This window comes from Mobula birostris, chromosome 31, assembly GCF_030028105.1.
Source record: "Mobula birostris isolate sMobBir1 chromosome 31, sMobBir1.hap1, whole genome shotgun sequence".
Classification (NCBI taxonomy): Eukaryota; Metazoa; Chordata; class Chondrichthyes; order Myliobatiformes; family Myliobatidae; genus Mobula; species Mobula birostris.
Genome location: NC_092400.1, coordinates 17,834,799 through 17,849,432, shown reverse-complemented (window position 1 = coordinate 17,849,432; position 14,634 = coordinate 17,834,799). Strand labels below are relative to the sequence as shown.

The window sequence follows — 14,634 nt, the reverse complement described above, 5'->3', positions numbered from 1 at the left end:
TCGTATCCATTAACATTTGCAGGGTTGTCCATTCAGCCAAGAACAGGAGTTTTTCATCAAATCAAAGCTTTGGAGCACATCATCCTTATACACAAGCAACTGAGGAAGGGCCAGAAATAACCAATGTTTTGGGTAAAGGGGTGGGACAAAATGATTAAATAAAAGAAATTCCATGCTGCGGTTCTGGATAGCACACTAGTATTAGCTAAGTGATTAGCTGTTAAAATGCTTCATATTTATTTTGGAATATTGATAAGAAGGCACAAAAAGGCATATCTACAGGTTAATATTGCAGATTTTTACTGATATTTCTCTACATTTTTAATTAGTTTTCCTCTTTGATTTGAGGATGACTTTTTTCTGATCTGCTTAATTGGGTTCTAGGGTAGTTGAAGGGCCCCACTATAGGATATGCAAACTTTCCCACAGACAAAAAAGCAAGTGTTGAATGATGAGTTGTTTAGGATGCTCTGTGTTACTTTCACTGTTTATGCTTGGTCACCACATACTTTGGTCATACACTTGTCCTCAGTACCCCTGAGAAGCCCCTATCCATTTTGAACAGTGATGGGCCAAGGATTCACATGCATTGATGGGGAATCTATACTTTCTCAAAAAGCGTTTGAAGAGGTCCTTGAATTCTTTTTGAAAACTTAATCATTCAGAATAATGTTGCTTATTTTAGGAGACTGGCATAGAACAGATATGGCCAACTCACAGGTAAAATCTAAATGTGATGACAGCTTCATTGCTGGTGAAGTTTTCCAGGTGAGGACACCGGGGAGAACACATTGGTTTACCTACAGAATTCTGTGTGGAGTTCAGAGGATTTTATGAAAACCACATTGATGCTACTTCTTCAGTACTTTGAAGTGCCTCCTGTAGGTTGTCCATGTCTCCAAGACAAACAGGCAGCTGGGAATCATGGTAAACTTGAGCATGGAGATAATATTGAAGTCTTGCCTTCAAATAATCCTTTCTCTGTGGACCAAGGAATGAGTGAGCCCGTTAAAGGTGTTGGCGGATTTTGCAGATTTACTAAGGGCTTAACCAAATGTACAGAGGTAATCGGGGAATGTCACAATGTCACTCTTTATTTGCCAAGGAAATTGAACACAAATGTTGGGAGATCATGCTTCATTGATATGGGCAGCTGTTGAGATCATATCTGGAGGATAGAGTACAATGCCAATCTTCTTATTTGAAAGAGTTGGAAGTGTTTCCTAGAAAGTATATTGGACTAAATGTGATAATTTTCTTATAAGGAAAGGTCAGAAGACCTGGAATGTATCTGCTGGAGTTTAGAAGAGAGTAAGGTGAGTTGATTAAAAATATAAGAGCTCACATGGTCTTGACAGGATGAATGTGGAAGAGATATTCCTTTATTGTGAGAATCCAGAACTAGAGATTACTTGTTAAAATTAAGGTGTTTCCAACTTAAGACAAAATAGAGCAACCATTTTCAAGCCTAGGAATCTTTGAACTCCCTTCCTCAAAGTCTGTTGAAAGCTGGGTTTTTGGGTAATGTTAAGGCTGAGAAATATAAAACGTGTTTGAAATGCTGCTGCAGTTAGACAGGAATAAGGAAGAAAGTTTACCAACAAATCAGCCATGATCTGAAGACATACTGAAGCAGGCCTGACTCTATTCCTAGGAATGGAGCACTGAAGAAACAGTCCGTAATAATTTCACTGAAAGCAGAACAGGCACTTTGGGCTACATAACCTACTCTTGCTCCTCTTGTTAATTGTTTAACCATTCCCCTAAAAGGGTTTTCACTTCCTGCTTGTCCTTAGCGGAGAGGCAAACTGCAGATGTAATTTCAGGATCATTTGTAAAGTCCTAAAAACCATCTGAGCAGTTTACCTTCTAGGCTGCTGCTGCAACACTCAACTTGCCTCACTTCCATTATGATAACTCTGAAATTCTGTACAATGTGCAGAATTTGTAGGAATTCATTTTGCAAATGGATGAGTTTAGTAAGGAGCTGTTGGTTCTCGTTCGCAATCAGCAACCACTGGACCAAATAACCACTAAATTCAGATTAAAAACCTCCTGAATATTCTGAGTTTATTTTAGCTACACCCATAAACTATGACATGTTGTGGAAATACCCTTTAATAGACTGTGTCCTTTTGCTTTCTCCCACTCCTCTTGCAACATTTGCAACTCTCTCCACGATGGGTAATGAGACACAAGTATGCCCTTTAATGAAGGAGATTTATTCAGCCTACAATCCACCGATACTTATTTTAACATTTATCTTTGGATTAATTGGAAATATGATTGCTTTGTGGATCTTCTGTTTTCACGTTAAATCCTGGAGACCGAACACCGTCTGTTCACTTGCCTGGCGATTGCCGACACTCTGCTGATCTGCTGTCTGACATTTCGAGCCGATTACTATGTACATGGGAAGAACTGGATATTTGGTGATGTTGCATGCCGTCTGAAGGTATTCCTGATATTTCTGAACCAGACAGAGAGCGTTGTTTTCCTTACAGTTATGGCACTTGATCGTTATTTCAAAGTGATCCATCCTCACCATAAAGTGAACAAGATCTCTACAAGGACTGCAGTGAAGGTATCACTCATTCTCTGGTTTCTAACAATGTTGATTTGTGTGCACATTCTGATAGAACCTCATACTTTCACACATAACAACGTAACTAATTGTGAGCCATTTAACATAACTCAGCCTCTAAGCCCCACAGCATTTTGGACTAGTAACATTTTTATTGTTTTCAAGTCTATTTTACCGATTTCAGTGATCCTGTTCTCCTCGTGCAGTATTATCTGAAGGCTAAAGCAGATGAAATCTGAAATGAGGGTTAAACATGAAAGAGTTATGAGGCTTGTGATAGCTGTGGCAGCAGCTTTTGTCATCTGCTTCCTACCCAGCAATATTGCTGTAATCACCATTTTAATTTCAAGCAATTTAGAAGACTGTGAGTTATTTAACGTCTGTGTTCAGATATTCTACAATACATTGTGCATAACCTATTTGAACAGAGTGCTGGACCCGGTTAGTTACTACTTCTCAAGTTCAACATTTAAAGAAACTTTGAAGAAAACTCTTATTTCTCATATCAGATTATTCAGATCAGGAACAAAGCGTTCATTGCATCCAAAGCAAGAAATCCAACAAGCCGTTGAACCTGAAAGGTCTTCAGTCTGCAACACCTTTGATCACTTTCAAATGGAGTCAACAGGGAATATATGAAGCTCAGCCAGTTACCTGTGTAATTTTTTCATATTTCCTCAGGAAGAAATGTGGCGATTATGTGCTGTATGAAATTACTTGCATTTATCCTATCTCCCTTTCATTGGGACTATGATGACTGATCCCTCAGGTTTCGAGGATGAAGTTTCTAAGATTACCCACAACCAGCTACACTCATTTAGCTCATTTACCTGTTGCTAGAGAATATGATGCCAACATACACACAAGCTCATTGATCACATGATGGATTTCTGTGGAACTTTGTCAGGATCAAAGAGGACATTGTAAAGAAATAGGATGAGTGTTTTGATAAAGAAAGGGAAACCTGCCTAATATTACACTTTGAATCATCTCCACTAAAAAAAAGTTGTGTGTTCATTAATTAATCAAGTTTGTTGTAATTTGTTTTATAACCAATTGTTTGTTGCAAGCTACAAAAGCATTTCGAATAGATTGTAATCAGTGTATGCATTTCTGATATTAACTTCGCACCTGGGGGAATTTGGTTCATTTTAGCTGCTGTTTCATTGAAATGTGTAACACACAGATAGCAGATAACGCATTCTTCTTGCGCTGGTACTTTGAAACAGATTTCCACCCAGTTGCACACCTCTTCTCCATTACGCTGCCATGTTTCTCCTTTTAAAAGATGTCTCTAGTCTTTCTTTCCCTTCTGGAAGTGATTATGGGAAGTTATCGAATCATATGCAACACACACAAAATTCTGGAGGAACTCAGCAGGTCAGGCGTTATGTATGGGCGGGGGGAATAAACAGTTGATGTTTTGGGCCAAGACCCATCATCAGAAGAAGTGAAGCTCAAGATTTGTAGCATCTGCAGAATCTCATATTCTGTTGACCAAATCATATCCTGTGACTAGTGTGTTTTCAGATATTTTGGACTAATGTGCAGCACAGCCTACTGCGAAATCTATATTATTTGCATGGATTCAGAAATTGGGCATTTTTATTTACTGATGGCTGAAACTAGTCAAAGACAGCTGAATGGTGTGGTAGATATACCAAGGCCATTGTGTCAAAGTTTGCAGTGCTGGATAATCTGTCTGGAACTGTCCGTACAACTGAATACCAATAATACTATTGTCTTATGTTCAATTTTACAGCATGAGAGTTTGTGCAAGATGGGCACTCCCAGGAGTTTGAAACCGCTCGCAGTTTCACTGCTGTGCCACAGACGTGTGTGCATGGTGCGAGTTCTCCTGAAGTCGATAATCAACTCCTTTGTATTGTAAATATTGAGGGAGAGGTTATTTACTTGGCACCAGGCCACGAGCTCTTCCACCTGCTCTCTGTAGGCCATTTCATCATCACTGGTTTATGAAACCCACCACTGTCATGTCAGCAGTGAACTTGACAATGTGAAAACCCGGATGTTTAGCCTTGAAGTCATGTTTGAGCAGAGTGTCAGCAGTGGGATTAACACACAGCTCGGGGTGGGTGCACTGGTCCTGAGGTTAATGGGGAAGGAGGAGATGAATGGGGATGTGCTTCGTGACTACCTGAGGTCTGTTAGTTAATAACCCCAACACCCAGTTGCACAGTAATTTATCTAGATCGAGAAGTTTGCCAATGTCTCTAAGTTTACCAAGCGGTTTGTACTCTCTGTGTAGCAAGTACAAAAATAAAGATAAAGATCACTGTATTTGTTACATGTACATCAGTGCATTGAAACATACAGTGAAACTCATTGTCTGCGTCATCGTTTGCAAGGTGCTGGGGACAGTCCACAAGTTCCTCCATGCTTCTGCTGCCGAAATAATATGCCCAGAACTCATTAACCCTAAGCTCTGAATTTGGGATGTGGAGTGGGGTGGGGTCTAGAACATTCAGATGTTTCTACTCTTCACAATGTTTAAAAAAATGATTACAGGTTTGAAACAAAGTTGAACGGAATTGAAAGAAACCCATCTATGAAACAGAATTCATTGCCAGTCCATAAATTAGGGACAGTGTTTGTGAGACTGGTGGGATGGCTGCTGGAATCTTCTGGGAACCCAGTCTGCAACTGCATTGTCAGCTTGTGAACTGCCTGGGTTGTGTACAGTTGACAGGAATGGGGCCCTGCGTACCATGGAGACGAACTATGTGTAAAAAAGTAAAATTTGACCAGATTCAGACATATGCATATTGGAGATTCAAAATAGGCAAGAGCACTTTATTCACAGAATATATTTTGCTGTCTCCAATGATCATTTTCAGAAGAATCCTGGAGATATACTTAAAAAGGAGAAACCTGACATGATTGTAGTAAAAGAGAGTGGTAGTTACTGGAAATCTGTTAAGTGCTAGCATTTGCATGATGGGTTGAGTGGCCTTCTCATGGTGCATGATTCTAAGAAAGTGCAATGTCCTTAAACCAGATTACCCAATATGCTCTGCTTCCCTTCCACATTCCAAAGAGTTACGGATTAGTAGATTAATTAGTTACATTGTAGTATTTGGGCGGTGCCTGCTGGTCAGGGTGGAAGTGTCATGGTCCGGTCCGTTACCTAGTCATTTCAGTAAATTTCCTTTTCCCCGTGTTCCACTGGGCTCCTTGATGAGGGCACCTGATCTTCATCTGAACCGGCAGGATAAAAACCCCGGTTTACAGCTACTTAGGGCGGGTCTGTCACCGTAGCCAGGGCGGCGATGAATGTTCCGAGCCGCCAAGAATAAGAGACCGTCTTCTGAGCCGCCAAGAATAAGGGACCATCCTCATGAGCTTCTACTTGTCAAGATACCTATTTTCTGTTGTTGTTTGTGTTTGTCGTCTGGTGTCCAGCTGAGTGTTGTCGGCCGTTTTGCCGCTGCTCCTAGCCGGGATGCGAGTGGTCTGTCATTGTTTTGTTTTGTAGGCTCCAAGTCCCAGTCTAAGTCAAGGCTCTGAGTCCCAGCCAAGTGATTGCCAGCCGTTTGCCACTTCATGAGCTTTTCCGTGTCAAGATACGTATTGTCTGTTATTGTTTGGTTTAGTTGTCTCGTTTCAGCTGAGTAGGTCCGGCCGTTTGCTGTTACTCCGAGTTAAGAATTCTGTTTCATCATGTGCCAGTCCAAGTCCAGGCTCTGTTTCCAAGTCTAGTCTAAGTCCTGGCTCCGGGTTCAAGTCAAGTCCAAGTCCGCCTCTGTGTCTAGTCTCTGTGCCTGTGTCCTGCACTTGGGTCCGCTTCCTAACAGGAAGGGCCTGTTACCATACTGTATCACTAAATAAAATAAAATTATTAAGGTATTAGAGATTATTCAGGGGCAGAGAGTGAAACCATTATAACAATGTCCTGGACTCTGGGCATGATATGGAGGATGATTAGATTGCTGTCACAGGTTAAGAGAGTTCAATTCCTGCCTGCACAAATATTTGTATTTGTGAATTGTAGGAATCTCAAGTTCAATGTAGGTATCATTTATTGCACTGAAGGCAGCAACTACTAAAAGTAAATCTCTCACTCAGCTGAGTTTCTATAGTTCCAAAACTGGAATGGGTTAAAACGTTACAGTGGGCATCCTTCAATTCTTCAGCAGCTGCAGTAATTCCTGACAGGGGTTACATGGTTACCCTCCAGCGATCTGACAATGACCATGGAGAAAGTCACACAGGCAAAGTTCAAAGTTCAAAGTTCAAAGCAGATTGATTATCAAAGTACATACACATCACCATATACAATCCTGAGATTCATTTTTTGCAGGCGTACTCACTAAATCCAGAATAGAATAATAACCATAATAGAATCAATGAGAGACCGAACCAACTTCAAACATTTCAACCAGTGTGCGAAAGACAACAAACAAAAGAAATAATAATAATAAACAAGTAAGCAACAACTAGAAAGAACCTGAGATGAAGAGTCCGTGAAAGTGAGTCCATAGGTTGTGGGAATATTTCAACGATGGGTCTGGTGAAATTGAGTGAAGTCATTCCATTTGGTTCAAGAGTCTGATGGTTGAGGGGTAATAACTATTTGTTAACCTGCTGGAGTGAGTCCTGAGGCTTGTGTACTTTTTGTCTGATGGCAGCAGTGGGAGGTGTAGTGGGGGTCCATAATGATGGATGCTGCTTTCCTGAGACAATTTTCCATGTAGATGTGCTCAATGGAGGGGAGGGCTTTACCTGTGATGGACTGGCTCGTATCCACTGACTTTTGCAGGGTTGCCCATTCAAGCCAAACACAGGAGTTTGTCATCAAATCAAAGCTTTGGAACACATCATCCTTACATACAAGCAGCTGAGGAAGGGCCAGAAATAACCAATGGTTTGGGTAAAGAGGTGGGACAAAATGATTAAATAAAAGAAATTCCATGCTGCGGTTCTGGATAGCACACTAGTATTAGCTAAGTGTTTAGCTGTTAAAATGCTTCATATTTATTTTGGAATATTGATAAAAAGGCATAAAAAAGCCATATCTACAGGTTAATAGTGCAGATTTTTAACTGATATTTCTCTACTTTTTTAATTCTAGTTTTCCTCTTTGAGTTGAGGGTGACTCATTTCTGTTCCACTTAATTGGGTTCCGGGATAGTTGAAGAGCCCCACCATGGGAAATTCAAACTTTCCCACAGACAAAAAAGCAGGTGTTGAATGATGAGTTGTTTAGGATGCTCTGTGTTATTTTCACTGTTTATGCTTGGTCACCACATACTTTGGTCATACACTTGTCCTCAGTACCCCTGAGAAGCCCCTCTCCATTTTGAACAGTGATGGGCCAAGGATTCACATGCATTGATGGGGAATCTATACTTTCTCAAGTAGAGTTTGAGAAGGTCCCTGAATTTTTTTTGAAAAATTAATCATTCAGAATAATGTTGCCTATTTCGGGAGACTGGCATGGAAAAGATAAGGCTGACTCACTGGAGAAGTCTAAACGCGAGGAGAGCTTCATTGCTGGTGAAGTTGTCCAGGTGAGGAGAACACATCGGTTTACCTGTAGTATTCTGTGCAGGATACGGAGGGTTTTTATGGAAACCACATTGATGCGACTTCTTCAGTACTTTGAAGTGCCTCCTGTAGGTTGTCCGTGTCTCCAAGACAAACAGGCAGCTGGGAATCATGGTAAATTTGAGCATGGAATAATAATGAAGTCTTGCCTTCAAATAATCCTCTCTCTGTGGACCAAGGAATGAGTGAGCACATTAAAGGTGTTGGCGGATTTTGCAGATTTGCTAAAGGCTTAAATGAATGTACAAGAAGTAATCAGGGGAATGTCACAATGTCACTCTCTTTTTGCCAAGGAAATTGAACACAAATATTGGGAGATCATACTTCATTGATATGGGCAGCTGTTGAGATCATATCAGGAGGATGCAGTATAATGCGGATCTTCTTATTTGAAAGTTTTGGAAGTGTTTCCGAGAAAGTATATTAGACTTGAAATGTGATGATTATCTTATAAGGAGAGTTCAGAAGACCCGGAATGTATCTGCTGGAGTTTAGAAAAGGGTAAGGTGAATTGATTAAAAAGATAAGAGCTCACGTGGTCTTGACAGGGTGACTGTGGAAGGGACATCTCTTCATTATGAGAATCCAGAACTAGAGATAACTTTTTAAAATTAAGATTTTCTCTACTTAAGACAAAATGGTGCAACCATTTTCAAGCCCATGAATCTTTGAACTCCCTTCCTCAAAGTCTGTTGAAAGCTGAGCTTTTCAGTAACTTTAAAGCAGAGAAGTATAAAACGTGTTTGAAATGCTGCTGCAGTTAGACAGGAATACCGGAAGAAAGTTTACAAACCAATCAGTCATGAGCTTAAGACATACTGAAGCAGGCCTAACTCCATTCCTAGGAACGGAGCACTGAAGAAACAGTCCATAATGATTTCACTGAAAACAGAACAGGCACATTGGGCTACATAACCTACTCTTGCTCCTCTTGTTTATTGCTTAACCGTTCACCTAAAGGCGTTGTCACTTCCTGCTTGTCCTTCGTGGAGAGGCAAATTGCAGATGTCATTTCAGGCTTACAGTGACATGCAAAAGTTTGGGCACCCAGGTCAAAATTTCTATTACTGTGAACAGCTAAGCAAGTAAAAGATGAGCTGATTTCCAAAAGGCACAAAGTTAAATATGATACATTTCTTTAATATTTTAAGCAAAAAAACTTTTTCATTTCCATCTTTTATTGTTTCAAAAGAACAAGAAATGAAAAGGGCCCGAAGCAACATTTTGGGCACCCTGCATGGTCACTACTTAGTAACACCCCCTTTGGCAAGTATCGCAGCTTGTAAACGCTTTCTGTAACCAGCTAAGAGTCTTTCAATTTTTGTTTGGGGGATATTCACCCATTCTTCCTAGCAAAAGGCTTCTAGTTCTGTGAGATTCTTGGGTGGTTTTGCATACACTGCTTTTTTGAGGTCTATCTACAGCTTCTCGATGATGTTTAGGTCGGGGGACTGTGAAGGCCATGGCAAAAGCTTCAGCTTTCGCCTCTTGAGGTAGTCCATTGTGGATTTTGAGGTGTGTTTAGGATCATTATCCTGTTGTAGAAGCCATCCTCTTTTCATCTTCGGCTTTTTTACAGACAGTGTGATGTTTGCTTCCAGAATTTGTTGGTATTTAATTGAATTCATTCTTCCCTCTACCAGTAAATGTTCCCCTTGCCAATGGCTGCAACACAAGCCCAAAGCATGATCGATCCACCCCCATGCTTAACAGTTGGAGAGGTGTTCTTTTCATGAAATTCTGCACCGCTTTTTCTCCAAACATACTTTTGCTCATTGCAGCTGAAAAGTTCTATTCAAAAAGTTCAAAGGAACATTGAAACAAGCCTGATGCATTTTGGAAACAAGTCCTGTGGACTGATGAAGTTAAAATAGAACTTTTTGGCCACAATGAGCAAAGGTATGTTTGGAGAAAAAAGGGTGCAGAATCTCATGAAAAGAACACGACTCCAACTGTTAAGCAAGGGGGTGGATCGATCATCCTTTGGGTTTGCGTTGCAGCCAGTGGCACAGGGAACATTTAGTGGTAGAGGGAAGAATGGATTAAATTAAATACCAGCAAATCTGGAAGCAAACATCACACTGTCTGTAAAAAAAAAAGTCGAAGATGAAAAGAGGATGGCTTCTGCAACAGGATAATGATCCTAAACACACCTCAAAATCCACAATGGAATAACTCAAGAGGCACAAGCTGGAGGTTTTGCCATGGCCCTCACAGTCCCCCGACCTAAACATCATCGAAAATCAGTGGAGAGACCTCAGAGGAGCAGTGCATGCAAAACGGTGCAAGAATCTCACAGAACTAGAAGCCTTTTGCAAGGAATAATGGGCGAAAATCCCCCAAACAAGAATTGAAAGACTCTTAGCTGGTTACAGAAAGCATTTACAATCTGTGATACTTGCCAAAGGATGTGTTACTAATTACTGAGCATGCAGGGTGCCGCAATGTTTGCTTCGGGCCCTTTTCCTTTTCTGCAATTTTGAAACTGTAAAAGATAGGAATAAAAAAGTTTCCTTGCTTAAAATATCAAAGAAATGTGTCATCTTTAACTTTATGCCTTTTGGAAATCAGTTCATCTTTTACTGGCTTAGCTATTCACAGTAACAGAAATTTTGACCAGGGCTGCCCAAACTTTTGCATGCCACTGTATCTGTAAAGTCCTGAAAACCATCTGAGCAGTTTACCTTCTAGGCTGCTGCTGCAACACTCAACTTGCCTCACTTCCATTATGATAACTCTGAAATTCTGTACAATGTGCAGATTTATAGGAATTCATTTTGCAAATGGATGAGTTTAGTAAGGAGCTCTTGGTTCCGGTTCGCAATCAGCAACCACTGGACCAAATAACCACTAAATTCAGATTAAAAACCTCCTGAATGTTCTGGGTTTGCTTTAGCTACACCCATAAACTATGACACGTTGTGGAAATACCCTTTAATAGACTGTGTCCTTTTGCTTTCTCCCACTCCTCTTGCAACATTTGCAACTCTCTCCACGATGGGTAATGAGACACAAGTATGCCGTTTAGTGAAGGACATTTATTCAGCCTACAATCCACCGATACTTATTTTAACATTTATCTTTGGATTAATTGGAAATATGATTGCTTTGTGGATCTTCTGTTTTCATGTCAAATCCTGGAGACCAAACACCGTTTATTCACTGTGCCTGGCGATTGCCGACACTCTGCTGATCTGCTGTCTGCCATTTCGAGCCGATTACTACATACGTGGGAAGAACTGGATTTTTGGTGATGTTGTGTGCCGTCTGAAGATATTCCTGATGTTTCTGAACCAGACAGAGAGCGTTGTTTTCCTTACAGTTATGGCACTTGATCGCTATTTCAAAGTGATCCACCCTCACCATAAAGTGAACAAGATCTGTACAAGGACTGCAGTGAAGGTATCACTCGTTCTCTGGTTTCTAACAATGTTGATTTGTTTGCACATTCTGATAGAACCTCGTACCTTCACACATCACAACGTAACTAACTGTGAGCCATTTAACGTAACTCAGCCTCTAAGCCCCACAGCATTTTGGACTAGTAACATTTTTATTGTTTTCAAGTCTATTTTACCGATTTCAGTGATCCTGTTCTCCTCGTGCAGTATTATCTGGAGGCTAAAGCAGATGAAATCTGAAATGAGGATTAAATATGAAAGAGTTATGAGGCTTGTGATAGCTGTGGCAGCAGCTTTTGTCATCTGCTTCCTACCCAGCAATATTGCTGTAATCACCGTTTTAATTTCAAGCAATTTAAAAGACTGAGTTATTTAACGTCTGTGTTCAGATATTCTACAATACATTGTGCATAACCTATTTGAATAGTGTGCTGGACCCGGTTATTTACTACTTCTCAAGTTCATCATTTAAAGAAACTTTGAAGAAAACTCTTATTTCTCATAATATCAGGTTATTCAGATCAGGGACAAAGCGTTCATTGCATCCAAAGCAAGAAATCCAACAAGTTGTTGAACCTGAAAGATATTCAGTCTGCGACACCTTTGATCACTTTCAAATGGAGTCAACAGGGAATATATGAAGCTCAGCCAGTTATCTGCGTAATTTTTTCATATTTCCTCAGGAAGAAATGTGGCGATTATGTGCTGTATGAAATTACTTGCATTTATCCTATCTCTCTTTCATTGGGACTATGATGACTGATCCCTCAGGTTTCGAGGATGAAGTTTCTAAGATTACCCACAACCAGCTACACTCATTTAGCTCATTTACGTGTTGCTAGAGAAAATGGTGCCAACATACACACAAGCTCATGGATCACATGATGGATTTCTGTGGACCTTTGTCAGGATCAAAGTGGACATTGTAAGGAAATAGGATGAGAGTTTTGATAAAGAAAAGGGAAACCTGCCTAATATTACACTTTGAATCATCTCCACTAAAAAAAAGTTGTGTGTTCATTAATTAATCGTTTGTTGTAATTTGTTTTATAACCAATTGTTTGTTGCAAGCTATAAAAGCATTTTGAATAGATTGTAATCAGTGTATGCATTTCTGATATTAACTTAATAACTGGGGGAATTTGGATCGTTGCTGCTGCTGTTTCATTGAAATGTGTAACACACAGATGGCAGAGAACGCATTCTGCCTGCGCTGGTACTTTGAAACAGATTTCCACCCAGTGCCACACCTCTTCTCCATTACGCTGCTGTGTTCCTCCTTTAAAAAGATGTCTCTATTTTTTTTCCCTTCTGGAAGTGATTATGGGAAGTTATCAAATCATATGCAACATACACAAAATTCTGGAGGAACTCAGCAGGTCAGGCAGTATCTATGGGGCGGGGGGAATAAACAGTTGATATTTTGGGCCAAGACCCATCATCAGAAGAAGTGAAGCTCAGGATTTGTAGCATCTGCAGAATCTCATATTCTGTTGACCAAATCATATCCTGTGACTGGTGTGTTTTCAGATATTTTGGACTAATGTGCAGCAGAGCCTACTGTGAAATCTATATTATTTGCATGGATTCAGAAATTGGGCATTTTTATTTACTGATAGCTGAAACTAGTCAAAGACAGCTGAATGGTGTGGTAGATATACCAAGGCCATTGTGTCAAAGTTTGCAGTGCTGGATAATCTGTCTGGAACTGTCCGTACAACTGAATACCAATAATACTATTGTCTTATGTTCAATTTTACAGCATGAGAGTTTGTGCAAGATGGGCACTCCCAGGAGTTTGAAACCGCTCGCAGTTTCACTGCTGTGCCACAGACGTGTGTGCATGGTACGAGTTCTCCTGAAGTCGATAATCAACTCCTTTGTATTGTAGATATTGAGGGAGAGGTTATTTACTTGGCACCAGACCATGAGCTCTTCCACCTGCTCTCTGTAGGCCATTTCATCATTACTGGTTTATGAAACCCACCACTGTCATGTCAGCAGTGAACTTGACAATGTGATCACCCGGATGTTGAGCTTGAAGTCATGTTTGAACAGAGTGTCAGCAGTGGGCTTAACACACAGCTCGGGGTGGGTGCACCAGTCCTGAGGTTAATGGGGAAGGAGGAGGTGAACAGGGATGTGCTTCCTGACTACCTGAGGTCTGTTAGTTAATAACCCCAACACCCAGTTGCACGGTAGTGTATCTAGATCGAGAAGTTTGCCAACGTCTCTAAGTTTACCAAGCAGTTTGTACTCTCTCTGTAGCAAGTACAAAAATAAAGATAAAGATCGCTTTATTTGTTACATGTACATCAGTACATTGAAACATTCAGTGAAACTCATTGTCTGCGTCATCGTTTGCGAGGTGCTGGGGACAGTCCACAAGTTCCTCCATGCTTCTGCTGCCAACATAACATGCCCAGAACTCATTAACCCTAACCTCTGAATTTGGAATGTGGAGTGGGGGGGGGGGGTGAACTAGAACATTCAGATGTTTCTACTCTTCACAATATTTAAAAAAAGATTACAGGTTTGAAACAAAGTTGAACAGAATTGAAAGAAACCCATCAGAATAATGTTGCCTATTTTGGGAGACTGGCATGGAACAGATATGGCTAACTCACCGGTGAAGTCTAAATGTGAGGAGAGCTTCATTGCTGGTGAAGTTGTCCAGGTGAGGAGAACACATCGGTTTACCAATAGTATTCTGTGCAGGATTCAGAGGATTTTTATGGAAACCACATTGATGCTACTTCTTGAAGTGCCTCCTGTAGGTTGTCCATGTCTTCAAGACAAACAGGCAGCTGGGAATCATGGTAAACTTGAGCATGGAGATAAAAATGAAGTCTTGCCTTCAAATGATCCTCTCTATCTGGACCAAGGAATGAGTGAGCACATTAAAGGTATTGGCGGATTTTGCAGATTTGCTAAAGGCTTAAATGAATGTACAAGAAGTAATCAGGGGAATGTCACAATGTCACTCTCTTTTTGCCAAGGAAATTGAACACAAATATTGGGAGATCATACTTCATTGATATGGGCAGCTGTTGAGATCATATCAGGAGGGTGCAGTATAAT

At 40.5% G+C, this 14,634-nt stretch overlaps 2 pseudogenes; both read left to right on the top strand.

The window, feature by feature from the left end:
- Window positions 1-2,180: 2,180 nt before the first annotated feature.
- Window positions 2,181-3,223, top strand: LOC140190715 (hydroxycarboxylic acid receptor 2-like; annotated as a pseudogene).
- Window positions 3,224-11,149: 7,926 nt separating this feature from the next.
- On the top strand, window positions 11,150-12,194 carry LOC140190906 (hydroxycarboxylic acid receptor 2-like; annotated as a pseudogene).
- Window positions 12,195-14,634: the final 2,440 nt, after the last annotated feature.